Source organism: Lathyrus oleraceus, chromosome 3 (genome assembly GCF_024323335.1).
Source record: "Lathyrus oleraceus cultivar Zhongwan6 chromosome 3, CAAS_Psat_ZW6_1.0, whole genome shotgun sequence".
Classification (NCBI taxonomy): domain Eukaryota; kingdom Viridiplantae; phylum Streptophyta; class Magnoliopsida; order Fabales; family Fabaceae; genus Lathyrus; species Lathyrus oleraceus.
Genome location: NC_066581.1, coordinates 101,004,352 through 101,020,585, shown reverse-complemented (window position 1 = coordinate 101,020,585; position 16,234 = coordinate 101,004,352).

Here is a 16,234-nt window from a genome sequence, read left to right as displayed (position 1 = left end):
GATTGATGCTGGTTTACTTGTGACTGTTGAGTATCCGCAATGGGTGGCCAATATTGTGCATGTACCGAAGAAAGATGGAAAAGTCCGCATGTGTGTCGACTATAGAGATTTGAATAAAGCCAGTCTGAAAGATGATTTCCCTCTGTCACACATTGATATGTTGGTAGATAACACTGCTAAATTCAAAGTCTTTTCATTTATGGATGGATTTTTCGGATATAATCAGATTAAGATGGCACCCGAGGATATGGAGAAGACCACGTTCATTACACCCTAGGGAACATTCTGTTATAGAGTGATGCCTTTCGGTTTAAAGAATGCTGATGCAACTTACCAGAGAGCAATGACTACTCTTTTTCATGATATGATGCATAAAGAGATTGAATTTTATGTCGATGACATGATTGCCAAATCAATTGATGAAGAGGAACATGTTGAGCATTTGTTGAAGCTATTCCAGTGTTTGAGGAAGTATAAACTTCGCTTGAATACCAATAAGTTTACTTTTGGTGTTCGTTCTGGTAAGTTGTTGGGCTTTATTGTCAGTGAGAAGGGTATTGAAGTTGATCCTGCCAAGGTCAAAGCAATACGAGAGATGCATGCGCAAAAAACTGAGAAGCAAGTCAGAGGTTTTCTCGGCTGCTTGAATTATATTTCCAGATTTATTTCCCACATGACTGCCACATGTGCACCTATATTCAAGCTTCTTCGGAAAGATCAATCTTGTGAGTCCACCGAAGATTGCCAAAAAGAATTTGATAGTATCAAGGAATATTTGCTTGAACCTCTGATTTTGTCTCCACCTGTTGAAGGAAGACTGTTGATCATATATCTAACTGTGCTCGAAGATAGTATGAGTTGTATACTTGGTCAGTAAAATGAGACTAGGAAGAAAGAATTTGCAATCTACTACCTCAGTAAGAAGTTCACCGATTGTGAGACTCGGTATTCTATGCTTGAGAAGACTTGTTGCACATTGGCTTGGGCTGCTAAGCGTATGTGTCAATATATGTTGAATCATACCACTTGGTTGATATCCAAAATGGATCCAATCAAGTATATATTTGAGAAGCCTGCTTTAACTGGGAGGATTTCCCGTTGGCAGATGTTGTTATCAGAGTATGATATTGAATACCGATCTCAAAAAGCGATCAAAGGTAGTATCTCGGCTGACCATTTGGCTCACCAACCAATTGAAGATTATCAGTCAGTACAGTATGATTTTCCTGATGAAGAGATTTTGTACTTGAAAATGAAAGATTGTGATGAACCATTGTTAGAAGAAGGGCCAGAACCTGGTTCCCGTTGGGGCATGATATTTGATGGAGCTGTCAATCAATATGGAAATGGCATTAGGGCAGTGATTATTACTCCTTAAGGCACGTATCTACCATTTACAGCTAAATTTACTTTCAAGTGTACAAATAACATGGCAGAATATGAAGCTTGCATTATGGGGCTTGAAGAGGCCATGAATCTCATAATCAAGTATTTGGATGTCTTCGGTGATTCCACTTTGGTTGTGAATCAGATCAAAGGAGAATGGGAGACAAATCAACCCGGTTTGATACCATATAGAGATTATGCGAGGAGGATTTCAACTTTCTTTACCAAGGTTGAATTTCATCATATCCCTCGAGATGAGAACCAGATGGCAGATGCTCTTGCAACGTTGGCGTCAATGATTGTAATGAAGTATTGGAATGAAGTTCCCAATTTATCAGTGATGCGTCTTGATAGGCCAGCTCATTTGTTTGTTGTTGAAGAGATCAAAGACGAGAAGCCGTGGTATTATGACATCAAATGTTTCCTTCAAAGTCAGATTTACCCGCCTGGGGCATCTTTGAAAGATAAGAAGACTTTGAGAAGATTAGCCGGTAATTTCTACTTGAATGGTGATATACTGTACAAGAGAAACTTCGACATGGTTTTGTTCAGATGCGTGGATAGACACAAAGCGGACTTGTTGATGACCGAAGTGCATGAAGGTTCCTTTGGTACTCATTCCAATGGACATGCAATGGCGAAGAAGGTGTTGCGAGCAGGTTACTATTGGCTGACAATGGAATCTGACTGTTGCAAATTTGTGAAGAAATGCCACAAGTGTCAAATTTATGTTGATAAGATTCATGTTCCTCCGACACTGTTGAATGTTATCTCTTCTCCATGATACTATATCTCCAACATACATTAACACCAAAATTCTATTGCCCGACCTCAAATAGTTGTGACTTCTACATAAGTCCAACTACGATTGCTTAACAAAGCGCTAAATTTGTGACACAAAAAGCATACGCATTATAGTTAGTGAGATTGTAAGTTTCCCCTCTTTCATGGTATTGTGTGGAAACTTGGTCTTCTTTCCTTCCTTTGGAAGATGTTTTGGTTCAAGGATCCATGCTTGTGATAAGTGGGTTGAGTGTTCTCCAAAGAATGTCTTGAAAAAAGCAAAAGCAAAACAAAACTAACCTCTAACTTACTAACTATTGACTTTTAACTTAAAGCCTTTACTTTAATGCAATTTACTTTTAGCACTTTACTTCATTTGCCATTATACATATCATTCTAATTGTTTATGATAATGCAATTTTCACTTTGTCCATTTGTACCATATTGTGTGATATATTTTGCTTGTATATACTTTGCTTGTTTGTGTGGTCTTTGACCAATTAATGTACATAATGAAAACAAGAACCCTAAAAAACTTTTGAGTGGACTGTTGGTTTGATCTTGAACAAATGGGCTTAGAATCTAGGCAATCTCCCTAAGCTAAAAGGACTTGGCCAATGCCAACTTGTTAAAGAACCAAGTCCTTATAATTTGAACTTCATCTGATACATCTTTGAAGACTTCTCTAAGATTCATCTACAACATGATCATTGTGAAGCTTCCATTTTGAACCTATGACTTGTGGAATTCATTTGTTACATGGGATATTTTTGAAGAAGATCATGAAGTGGATAAGCTTGGATAAGGCCATCTTTATTTGATGCCTTGCTCTTCAAGATATTATAATTGTGCATTTGTGTGTTTCTTGAATCTAAAAGTCCAAGGGAATTCTGGGTTTCTATTGACATTTTTTGTCTATTGGATTGCTACCCATTTGGTCAGATCTTTTCAACTCTAAACTTTTAAATTTTGTACATAGGGTAGTCTCTTCATCTTCTCCCCATTTCTTTAATTTCAAAATCTCTCCCTCCATTTTCAAAACCTTCTTTGTGTGAACTACTTTTGTTCTAAACTTTGACCACTTTCAAAAAAGATAGAAACTTTGGCCTTATGCCATTGCATTTTCAAACTCATTTTCATGAATCAGACTTGTAAATAAACTTAACTATACTTGACTTAAACTTTCAAAAAGCCAAAAAGAACTAACTCATCCAAACCATTTTAGGCCTTTGTGCCCTTCAAACTTAAATTTTGTTAAAATCAACGCATCCATTTTGAAATTTTTAGCACGAACTACGAGGTTTTGATCCCTCATTTTTATGTTGGTACGTAGGCACAAGACCGAATGTCTTGTCAAACACAAAAATATAATTAATGAATTATTTTCTCATTCCCCCCATTCTATTTGTTTGTAAACATCACTTTATACAAAATACATATGCACACAAAAAGGGCTCCCTAGGAGTACCTAGGACACTTTGGGTGCTAACACCTTCCCTCTGTGTAACCAACCCCCTTACCTGTGATCTCTGATTTTTATTAGTTTTTATTTGAAAACTTCTTACTATTTGGGTTTTGTTCGTACTTTTCCCTTTTCCCTTGGAAACAATAAAAGCGCGGTGGCGACTCTTGTTAATTGATCTCTAGCTTGTCAATAGCTTGATGATCATGAATTTCCCGCTACAATAATGTAACAAGGTACTAAAAGCTTCACAATTGTGAAAGAGAGGAAGTGTTAACGCTCACATGTATGTGTCGAGTGATCACTGTATGTAAAGGTATAAGAAGAATTATCAATTTTACTAAGGAAAAATTACACACACACATACACACACACACACATGCATGCAGATACATACACATACACACACACACACATACACACACACACATACACACACACACACACACACAAACACACACACACACACATACACACACACACGTATACACACAGACACTTAAGCCTATTGAGAAGACTATCTTGATTTTATAAAATTACTAAAAATGTTTTAAAAGCTTAGCCAATTGATTAGGGAACTGCCTGATAAGTTAAAAGCATGTTTTTCAAAGTAATAATCAATTAAGCCTTGGAAGTAATCGATTATTTTATTTTGTAACCCCTAAAATTGACTCGAGAGGTCCATTAAATGATTGGAAATAACTTGTAATCAAAACCTTCCATTTTTTGGTAGCATAATTGATTATGCCTTTGACGTAATCGATTATGAGGCTTAATTAGTCCATGGATTCTTTCCAAATTTACACCATGCTTTGGCCTATAAATGGAGGGCTCCCCTATCATTTAAAATAATCCAAAAATGGGTTTTTATCCCTCTTTCTCACTCTTTACTCTTTTTCTACAAATATCTCATTCTCCCACTTTAGTTTTTCCTTAGTGCTTTGATAGTGAACATTTGCTTTGTGAGGATCATTGTTTCTGGTGTGGAGGAAATTTGTAAATTGCTCAAGAGTGTATTATCTCTTGTGCAATTTTTCCTTGTAAGAAAGTGGTGTTTGGTTGTGATCTAAACCATTTAAATATCTTGTATGGATGTTGAGGTAAACAAAGTAAAACATGTATTTGGTCGGGGAAATCTCTATAGTTAAAACTCTTAATAGGCTTGTGAGGTTATTCGTTCATTAAGAGCTTTCTATTGGTTCTTGAGTTTAGCCTATACTGAAATCTCTCAGTTGGTTGTGGAGGTCTCCGTACTTAAAACTCAGTTTGTTGTTGGTTAGGAAGTTAGCCATTGAAAAACTCCAATCCTTGTAAAAGGAGGTTAGTGGGTATATCCTGATAAAAGCTCTCAAGATAGTGGAAACTCTTAAAAAGAATTATGGGAGAGATGACTAGGTCACTTCATTAAGAACTAACCTCTATAATTCCGGTGTTTTCTCTTATTCCTTAACTATTTATTTTTTCAATAAGTTATTTGCGACAAATCTGTTTTCTTTATTTTCGATACTTTTTCTCTGTTCATTTTATAAAATGGTTTTCAACTTTGTTTTCATAAAATGTTTTTTTAAATAGATTTTTGAATCGAACACAATTCAACCCTCTATTGTGTTTGGAGTATCATGTCCAACATATCACACCACTTATCATGTTAATATACCATTTCAGTTCCATATATTTTTATAATTTATTTTAATGACAATATTAATATGATTCATTTAAACTTGGTTTCCAATTCCGTACACTATTATATACTTGTGTTAGAACAACAACTAATATAAAATATTAAATAGAAATGAAAGTAAAAAATAATGAACACGATTGATCTTTATCAATGCAGTTCAACCAATGGTGTCTACCTCTGTGATTACATAGCATCTATAATTCCCTTAATTTTTGTATGATAGTTAGGGTTACATCGTTACAAGGAATATATGTTATACCATCGTTCAATTTACAATGATATCCCTAAAGCCCTTGCACCCACCAATTACTTATCCACAATAATTTCCACAATATGAGTCATACTTAACAACTTGAATACTCTTTTTTGGATGCACAAATAAGTAATTTACCCTTTTCCCCTCTGAATATTTGATGATGAAGACAAACGACAATGTAATAACATTAATATGTTTTTAGTGTTATCTAATATACATGAAAATTGGTGTAAATTAAATAAATACCTTGTTGCAGATCTATTATCATCCATATCATCACTTGACACAATTTCTCCCTATCTAACATCTGCTAAATAATGGTCAAATAACATTCACGAACCTTATGACATAATTTTCTCTCTATCTGTGAGCAATTCACACTTGACAATAAAGAAACCATTGTCAACGTCCATGATCTCAAAACCTCCCGGTAAGTTTCCACATCTTATTCAACTCATCCTTCATCAAATAATAGCCCACATTCCTCCTAAAGAGTTTCATGACTAACGCCTCCTTTCAAGGATTGCACAGTTCCTAAAAAAGCTTCTCATCCATCGTGACCTTTGGTAGCAATAAGTTTCCTCCTTCAAGAGATACTTTCATAGATCCCTTTTTAATCACAGTAGTGACTCCTTGACATTCACAACCAAAAATACTGATAATTGCTTGTGCACTATAAAAAAAAACCTTCTCAAAAGTTTTATATAATTTGTCAAAAAATTGAAATAAAAATACAAAATAATATTATAATTTATAAGAATGTCATATATATATATATATATATATATATATATATATATATATATATATATATATATATATATATATATATATATATATATATATATATATATATATATATATATATATATATACACACACACACACACACACATTAATGGTGTGGGGATTTTTGGTTAAACTAGATTCAACTTTGATTTTCATTCATTCGTTAGTTGAATAAAGTTAGGTTATTGGTTCGTTGTGAGTGAGACTACTCAATTCTTGATTTCTTCTTATAACAACCAAGTCAAGATTCTTTTCTTCTCCTTGAGTCAAATTTGTTTAGAACTGAAATTTATTCCCAACGACCTTTCGGCAAACCAACCTGTCGTACCTCGAAAAATGAGAACATGACGCTCACGAAGCGCAATCGCACGCTCGCGGGATGGATTGAACATAGTCGTCACCGAACTTTATTTATTCTAAAATAGGGAAAGAGAAAATGTCAATAAAATCCCTAAAATGAACAACAATGATTATGGCCGTCACAACTAAATCAGGGTTTAGGAGTCGATTACGCAAGGAGAAGGTATTATCACCCCTCATGTCTGTTGTACTTAATGAGAACCATTTGGTTAGTTGTATGCGTTCAGTATTAACTTATAAATGTTAGGCTTCCCAAGTTATTAAGAGGGGAGAGAATATGACAAAATGATTTATTTTTTAATAGGGTGTCTGACGAGACTTTGAATCTCGCTCCTACGTATCTCCGGGTGCAATGAAGAACTCAAGGCTACGTAGTTCTGGGTAGAAAATGTTTGTTTATTGGTCGATCTTAGTGAAAGCTATTTTGTCATAATCGACAGAAAAATATTGCTTACCCTAAACGGTTTAGAGGAGCGGTTATTTGCACCATATTGAATGGATTTCTACATATAAACATTCACGGGAAAATACCACTTATCTCAACTCTCATATTTATGGATGAAGCATTGTTTTGATTGTATCGAGATGAAATTATCTTTCGTTTGTGAAAAGGTTTTTGAAGATCGCACGACGGCGAGAAAAGAGTTTGATTGGTTGGATTGTTTTTGGGTTGAAAGTAGGGTATTTATGACTTGCAAACTCTTAGAACTTGGGTCTAACACTCGAGACTATGTATGAACCTTTCATCAAGGTAGTTCTTTCCTACCATTTTGTTATGAAAAAGGTCAAAGGCTTTTTATTAGTCATTTTTGCTTTGCTTGAGAAAGGAGCTTGATGTTGGATCAAACATTTTATTTGTGATGCAAATTATTATGAAAATGGTTTGAAGTGATTGGAGGGTTTGAAAATGAAGTGTTAAGAAATTGGAATAATGGAAGTGGATTGAAGTGGTTTAATTTGAGAAAAATACTCGACGTTGGATCAAGTGTTTTTTTTTTGTTCTTTTTTAAAAGAGTTAGTTTTACGCTAATATTGAATTAACAGTTAACTAAACGTAATCAAAACAAAATAAATGAAAGTGGTAAAATTATTACACATCATGGGAATTGGGGTACATTTTATCGGATGGGGATATAATAAAGTGATTAAATTTCAACTCAATATACAAGTGAACATAAATAATAAAGGGTTCATTGTAAGAAGGCCCAAGAGTAAGCCACGAGACCGGAAACCAACCAAATTTGAAAGCAAACTGAACTTAGTATTATGTTAAGCAAACTTAAAGTGAAATCATATAGGAATCACTCTATAAGAATCCGATTAACATGATTTATGTGTCTAAACAGTTTTCGAATGTTAAATTAAATTTTTAGTCCAATATCGCAATGCAATAAAAGGTAGTAACAACCAAAAGTGTCTTACATATTTACAAATTATTCACAGTGTTCAAAAGCTAACAACAACATCCAGTCAAAACCTATAAACAAATAATCTAATCGATTCAACTATCAATTGAAATTAATTAAACCAAACAAAACAAAAATGGAGGGGTGTTATCATAGAATATAGGGTGCAAACAAATTGACCCCTAGCTAGGCCCAATACCAAATTCTAAGCACTTATAACCTTCACCAATTAAATTAAGATTAAGAATAATGAAAAAGGGTATATACCGATGGGCCTAAATCAACATGGCAATTGCCAAAATATTAAATTTTTCTTAAAGTTAATAATAATAATAATAATAATAATAATAATAATAATAATAATAATAATAATAATGATAAAATTTAAAGTAAAGAAAAACTTAAATCCATAAAAAACAAAAAAAACAAAAAAAACAAAAACTTCACAATAGTTCTTCTTCAGGTCACTTCCTCTATCACAGTAAAACAGAAACAAAACTTCCATCACAAATTCCTCAAACGTAAACAAAATAAACTGGAAAAAACATCATTTCATCATCACAAACATAAGCAAGACAATAAGAGAAACAGAAGGGAATGCGTTATCGCTGTGTTGTTCGATGTGAGCGTCATTGTCGAATCGTGCTATTGTGATGTCCTTGAGTCATGAGCCAAGCTGCTGAGATGTTGTTGTTGTTTGTATCATAGCGGTTTATAAGAAACAAAGTTGAGTTGTACCTATGTTTTTATTGGTGGTTCAGAACGGTCGGTGGGGTTGGGATAAGTGGTTTTATAGTGGCGAGTTTTATAGAGGTCATGAGTTATTGGAGTAGACAATGTGTTGTTGATGTGAAGTTGGGTGTTACATGGTGTTGGCTAGTACAATGGTTAGGTCACGACGAAAGAAGGTTGTTGATGGTGGAGGTTTTGCATGGAAGAAGAAGGACGAGTATGTCACGGTTTGTTATGTTGTGATGGAGAAATGTTGTGAACACGCTGGTTATGGCGTCATAAGCAGCAATGAGGGTAGAGAGTTGGACGGTAAGGGATATCCGACGATGGAGAGATGAGATACGAGGGAGAAAGAAATGATTTAAGGGTGGTGTATGGTGCTGCTAAGGTGGAGGGAGGCGAGTTTCAGTGAGGACGATTTGTGTGGGTTTTCATGGAGGTGGTTGAAGAAGGTTAAAACATATGGTGATATTGATTAATAGAGAGAAGTGTGATGTATCCCCAAGGAATAAGATGGAGGAACAATGGTTGACTGAGATTATTGAGAGATTATTTTCGGTTGAAGAAGAATGACTGAGGGAAAAGTGAGAGAGAGGTGTACGTGAAGTGATAATTAATTGGTGAGAGTTTGTTATATTGGGTATCTAATGGCCTGAGTTGTTGTACCTTTTATGAAGAAAATTCCTTTTTTCTACCACATGAAACTCATCCTTTTTCCTTATATCACATTTTCACCTTATTCCAAATTGAGAGATTTTTGCTAAAAATGTCTTAACCCATTCACCATGAGTTGTCAACACGGTCCCCTTTTTTATGAACTTTGCAAAAATCAATTCTACTTCAATCCGAACGCGTCGCCTAGATTAATTACATGGTTCCCTTCTTTTAAGTCTCACAAACTTATCCATTTATACCATTATATGTTAGGATTACTAATTGAACACAATACCTAAAAGACCCATTGAATACCTTTAGTGATTAAAACAATATTAGAAATTAAAAGACACAAAAAATCAAACAAATATAATCAAACAAAATCAAATCAAATTAACTATTTTAGAAATCTAATTATTTTTCCTCCATATTTTGGTAAAAATACAAAAATAAAATGACTTAAAATGAATAAAATCGAGCGCAAAAATGCTCGAAAAATTAAAATACATACACTAAAATGATCAGTTAAAAAAGGCTCAGGTTTATCAAAATGCGACTGAAAAAAGTAGTCGAAAAAATAAAACGAGCATACCAGGTTAAACTACACGAACCATATATCAATAACACTAACGTCTGTAAACTCGATTTTGAAACTTTCCACCCGCTAATGTTATACACAGTCGATAATTGATTCAACTGGTATGTTTGTATATCCGAAAATTTATTTTTGTCAACATTTTAAGCATTATGTGAGATGCAATGCATGTTATGCTATGCAGGTGATGCAAATGACATGATGAATATATTGATTTATTGAATAAGGGGGAAAATTAAGGTATGACACAACCCTACTGACATAAGCTTCTCCGTCGATCCTGACGATTTTTCCAGCATGCCACCCACCTTCCCGCACTTGTTCCTAATCAAGTCTAAGTTTTATTTTCAACTCACGGAAAATCGTGCTCAAGTTTAAATAACCCTTATTTCACCCCCCAACTTTATTTTTAAGCCATGGGAGACACCAATTCTTTCTCGTTTACCAAAGTTCCACTAGGTGACACTACTGCCCCTGTGTTCCTTGACAACAATCAGAATTGCATTCGAGGAGGGTCATCCAACTCTAGACCTCGTCCCAAGTGTGAACATTGCAACCGACTTAGACATACTATTGAATGTTGTTGGAAGTTGCATGGCAGACCTCCACGCCAGGTGAATACAACTCAGAATGATCATTCAAACACTCTTCAGACCTCACTTTCTCTTTAGAGCTCTACGTCATCCTACAATGATTTCATCAGGTGGTTTCAGAATAATCAGAACCCTGGTTCTACTACTTCAATTGCACATATTGGTAATTCATTTGTTTGTCTCTCTCAATCATCTTCTCTTGCCCCTTGGGTCCTTGATTATGGTGTATCTAATCATGTTATTGATAATAAAGGTCTTTCCCCTTCCCTCTCTACCTCTGGTTTTTTACCTACTATAACTTTTGCCAATGGTTCTCAAATCCAATTCGAAGGAATTGGTAGTGTTCAAATTCTACCTTCTCTCTTTGCTACTTATGTTATCTATGTACCTAATTTTCCATTTAATTTACTTCCAGTTAGTCGTTTTACTCATTCTCTTGATTGTATTGTCATCTTCACTAACATTAATTATACCCTGCAGGATAAGAGTTCGAGACTGAAGATTGGTGTCAGATGTGAGTCTCAGGGACTTTACTACCTTTATGTGTCATCTAAGACATGCTCAGTTAGGTCATCCAGGTCTTCCCAAATTACAAAAGTTGGTTCCAAGTTTATGAAAGTTATATAATTTACATTATAAGTCATGTCAATTAGAGAAACACACTCATAGTCACTTTCCCGGCCGAGTCAATAAATGGATTTCGTCCCCTTTTACTTTAGTTCACTCTGATGTTTAGGGCGCCTAGCTGCCTATACTCTTGAGTATAGGTATTTTGTAACATTTATTGATTATTTTACATGTTGCACGTGGTTATTTTTAACTAAGAATAGATATATTTTTTTCTTTCTATTTTTGAATAATTTTATCGAGAAATAAGAGTCCAATTTAACGTGTCTATTTGTACCTTAAGAAGTGACAATGCCCGTGAATATTTATCCCAACAATTTTAAAATTTTATGTCATGCAATGGTATTCTCCGCTAAACATATTTCCCTCATACACCTCAACAAAATGGGATAGCTGAATACAAAAATCGGCATCTCGTAGAAACCACTCTGACCCTACTTCTCCATGGTAATGTTCCACTTCGATTTTAGGGGGATGTTGTGCTAGCGCCATGTTACCTTAAAAATCACATGGCCTCATTTGTCCCTAATAATAAAATATCTTATTCAATCCTTTTCCCCATCCCCCTTCATCATATTCCTCTATGAGTCTTCAGGGCTACATGTTTTATACACAATCTCTCTCCTGGACTTGATAAACTATCAGCTCGATCACTAAAGTGTGTCTTTCTTGGTTATCATCAATCCCAAAAAGGTTATCATTACTATTCACCTACTTTACAATGATACCTCATATTTCCCGATGTTACCTTCTTCGATTTTGTTCCATATTTCAAGTCCAACCACATAACTCTAGAACCCCTTAAGGAAAGTACTCCCACACCCCTTCTGGAAGTTACCAATGCCCCATCTAACATTGTTCCCCATCAATCTATAGATCCTAACCCACTAGATATTACTATAGTTGACCCCCTTTCTAGACCACTTCAAACATATTAGCATTGTCACCCAACGTTTATCGTATATGTCCATGAGGTCGTACTTGTCTCTGAGGTCATGACAGACTCTCCTCTGATGCCCCTGCCATCACCAAATCTGATCCTACAACCCGAGTCCAATCTTTTGATTGCCCTTCAAAAAGCTATACATCAAACATGAAATCATTCTCCATATTATATTGATTTATGTTATCATCGTCTTTCCCATTTGCATTATACTTGCTTGTCTTCTTTGTCTTATATTTCTATTCCTAAAACTCCAGGTGTATCGTTATCTCACCCTGAGTGGATGTAAGAAATGATTGATGAGATGTGTGCTCTTTAAAGCAATTGTACTTGGGAACTAATTCCTCTTCCCTCTAAAAAATATTTGGTAGGTTGGGTTGGCTTTATACAATGAAGGTTGCACCCGATGGTAATATTGGTCGATTTAAAGCTCTCTTGGTAGCCAAAGGATACACTCGGATTTTTAGGTTTGATTATAGTGATACTTTCTCGCCTGTAGCCAAGATGGCATCAGTTAGACTTCTTCTCACCATTGTAGTCATTCGGTATTGACCTCATCATCAATTGGACATCAAATTTTCATTTTTACATGGTGATATCGAATAGGAAGTATATATGAAGCAATTACCTATATTTCTTGTTCATGGGGAGTCATCGACTATGGTCTGTAGGCTACACATGTCTGTTTATAATCTTAAGCAATCTCCAGGAGCTTGATTTGGCATATTCAACACTGTATCCAAACAATTCTATATGGTCCATAGTGAAGTTGACCATTATGTGTTTTATCGTCACTCAGTCCAAGAGTCAATCTATCTTATTGTGTATGTAGATGATATTGTCATAATTGGTAGCGATCAACAGAGAATACTCCAGGTAAAACAAAATCTCTCGAGTCTATTTCAGACTAATGACCTTGGTAAACTCCACTATTTTTTGGATATTGAGGTAGCCCAATCTAAATATAGTTTGGTGATTTCTTAGCGAAAATATGCTATATATATTTTGGAAGAAACATTTTTGTTGAACACTAAACCAGCTAATACTCATATGAATCCAAGTGTTAAACTCCTATCTAATGACAATCTGTCATTGCATGAATTCGCCAAAGAAATGGATCAAAACAAGTTAAAGAGGAACAAAATTAAAGAAGAAAAACCAAAGAATGAGGAAAATAAATTTCAGTGTTCAGTATTATTTATCAAATAGTAAGGTTTGAGCAAAATAAATTTCATTGTTCACTATTATTTCTTATTGAGTGTATCCATGCATTATTGTTTTATCTGGTTTAAACTATTTTCGATTAGATTTGTCTTGATTGATTAACACACACTAAGGTATGTATGTTTTTAATCACTTTGAGCTTAGTCTTTCCTTCAGTGACTTAGCCTTAATATTTAGCCGTATGACTTGAAAGATCTTATCTTTCCACCCTCTCTTTGTAGTTAGGTAAAATTTAAGTTCCTAAGTGGTATGAAAAATATTAATTTTAGGGTTGCTTTTGGAAGTGAGCAAATTTTTAAGTTTAGGGTTGGGATACTAGAGAAAATTGGTCAAAATTAAAAAAAATGTAAAAAATAAGAAGTGGAAAAAGACACTTCTTCAAAAAAAAGAAGTAAAAGAATGCCAAGCATAATAAAGACAACAATAGAAAAGTATCTAGTACCATCAAGAAGAAACAAAGGGGTATAATGATAGAAGGAGAATTAGGTATCTAACTCCAAAGGTTTAAACATACTATAACAAAAATATCATACCCGAACATAAGCCTAGATACAACCTTAAAAGTCCTCAAATGTGTGTGTTTTGATTTCTATGATGAATTCTATTAGAACACGATCAAGCTAATCATAAACTATTTTGCATGTTGATTAGGAGATTACCTTATTCATTGAGTGAGTCATGGTGAGATGAGAGACATGTTGAATACTCGTCAAAGTTTGAGGTTTTTTTTTTAATTTGTCAGATAGAAGTTGAAAGCTAGAATGATGGTCAGGTAAAGAAAAAATTATATGGTGATGTTCAATTTTTATTGCGTGACTTGTTTATATTGAAATGTGCAGTTGCATGCAAGTTACTTAAGGATAAACAAGAATTCAAGTTTGGGGTTGTGATGACAATCTGTCATTGCATGAATTTGGATGAAGAAACGGATCAAAACAAGTAAACAAGGAGCAAATTGAAGAATAAAGATCAAAGAATGAGGAAAAAATAGCTAAGTGTGGAGAATTTGGACTTAGTGAAAAATCAGGTGAAAAGGGAGCAAAAGCATGCAACCACTGAAACAATCACGCGCAACATCGCGCACGCGATAGGGACATAAAAGATGTATCGCGAGCACGATGACTCATTTTTTTGGGCTTTTCTGACGCATTCTGGTTCATTCTAAAGGCTATTAAAAGGCATTTCCTACAATTTCTCAAGGGTTACGAACTTTTGGCATAGAGAGTACGATTTTGCAGCATCAAAAGTGTTTTTCGAGAGCATTTGGAGTCATTGGAGGACAATCCTTCAAGGGATCTTATTTATAATTCTCCTTAATTGTTTTAGGTATTTTATTTTGAATTATGAGTAGCTAAATTCCTCTAGGTTAGGTTGTATTTTGACGAACCTATTTCAATATTATTGGGCAATATGTTGATTTGACTTTGCATGAATGCTTTAATCTATAATTCTATTCAATTATTTCTTGTTCGTAATGCTTTCTATGTGAGATACTTTTTTCATCTGATTTTGGGCACATAGGGAATACTGACCATTAATTTATGTGTTGGACCTATGGCAGTTGTCATGCTTACGCTGGTTAACTAGGAATAGAAAATCCCGAGTAATAGCTAGTGAATTAACGCTTTGTTGCATCACCTAATCCTGCTTACGTTAGTGGACCAGGGATAAGAAACTTCAAGTAGTGATTAATGAGCTATATCGCAGAGGATTGGTTATATCGGTTTTGTTAATTCACCGTGGGATTATAGTGATGAGATTATACATGTAAGACATCAAACATCAACAATAATTAAATAGAGGATTCTATACATAACCTGATCGCTTCTATAATTCTGTTTGAACTCTTTGTTATTTTTGATGTGAAATCTGAACCCCCATTTACTATTTTCTACGCATTGCACACTTTTTGTCTTATTAAAAAGCAGTCCCCATGGGTTCAATATTTTATTACTGCGACAATATCAGTACACTTGCCGAGAAGTCATCACTACCAAATCAAGGGAGCCTCTATCTAACCCAAGAATAACAAATTGGTTGGAAAGTTGAATTATCTTACGGTCACTCATCCAAACATTTTTTTTGCAATTAGTATGGTAAGCCAGTTCTTAAATTCTACTTGCCATGAACACATGGATGATGTTATCAGGATTATGAGATACATCAAATGTGCTCTAAGAAAAGGTTTCATATATGAAGATAGAGGACATTAGATAGTTGGATACTCCGATGTTGTTTGGGGCAAGGTCATCCATTTATAGACAATCCACCTTTGAGTATTATGCCATTGTTGGAGGAAATCCTATATCATGTAAAATTAATAAACAAAATGTAGGTGGAAGATCAAGCATCAAGGTAGAGTATATGGCCATGATAGTGGCAACATGTGACTCATTTGGTTAAAGCAATTACTCAAGGAACTTTAAATTGAACAAGCAAAACCAATGACACTTATTTATGATAATCAAGTTGCATTGCACATTGCTTCAAATTCAGTCTTCCGTGAGAGGGTCAAACAATTGAGATAGACTGACACTTTGTTAGAGAGAAAATTGAATCAGACGACATTGTCATAAACTTTGTCACTCTAATGATCAATTGGCATATGTGTTTACAAAATCCATGCGAAGTTCCAAAACTAATTATATGCGACAAGCTAGGTGCATTTGACTTATATGCTCAAGCTTGAGGAGGAGTGTTGATATTTGTTTATATTGTTAAAAATATTTGTATGTAGATAGTC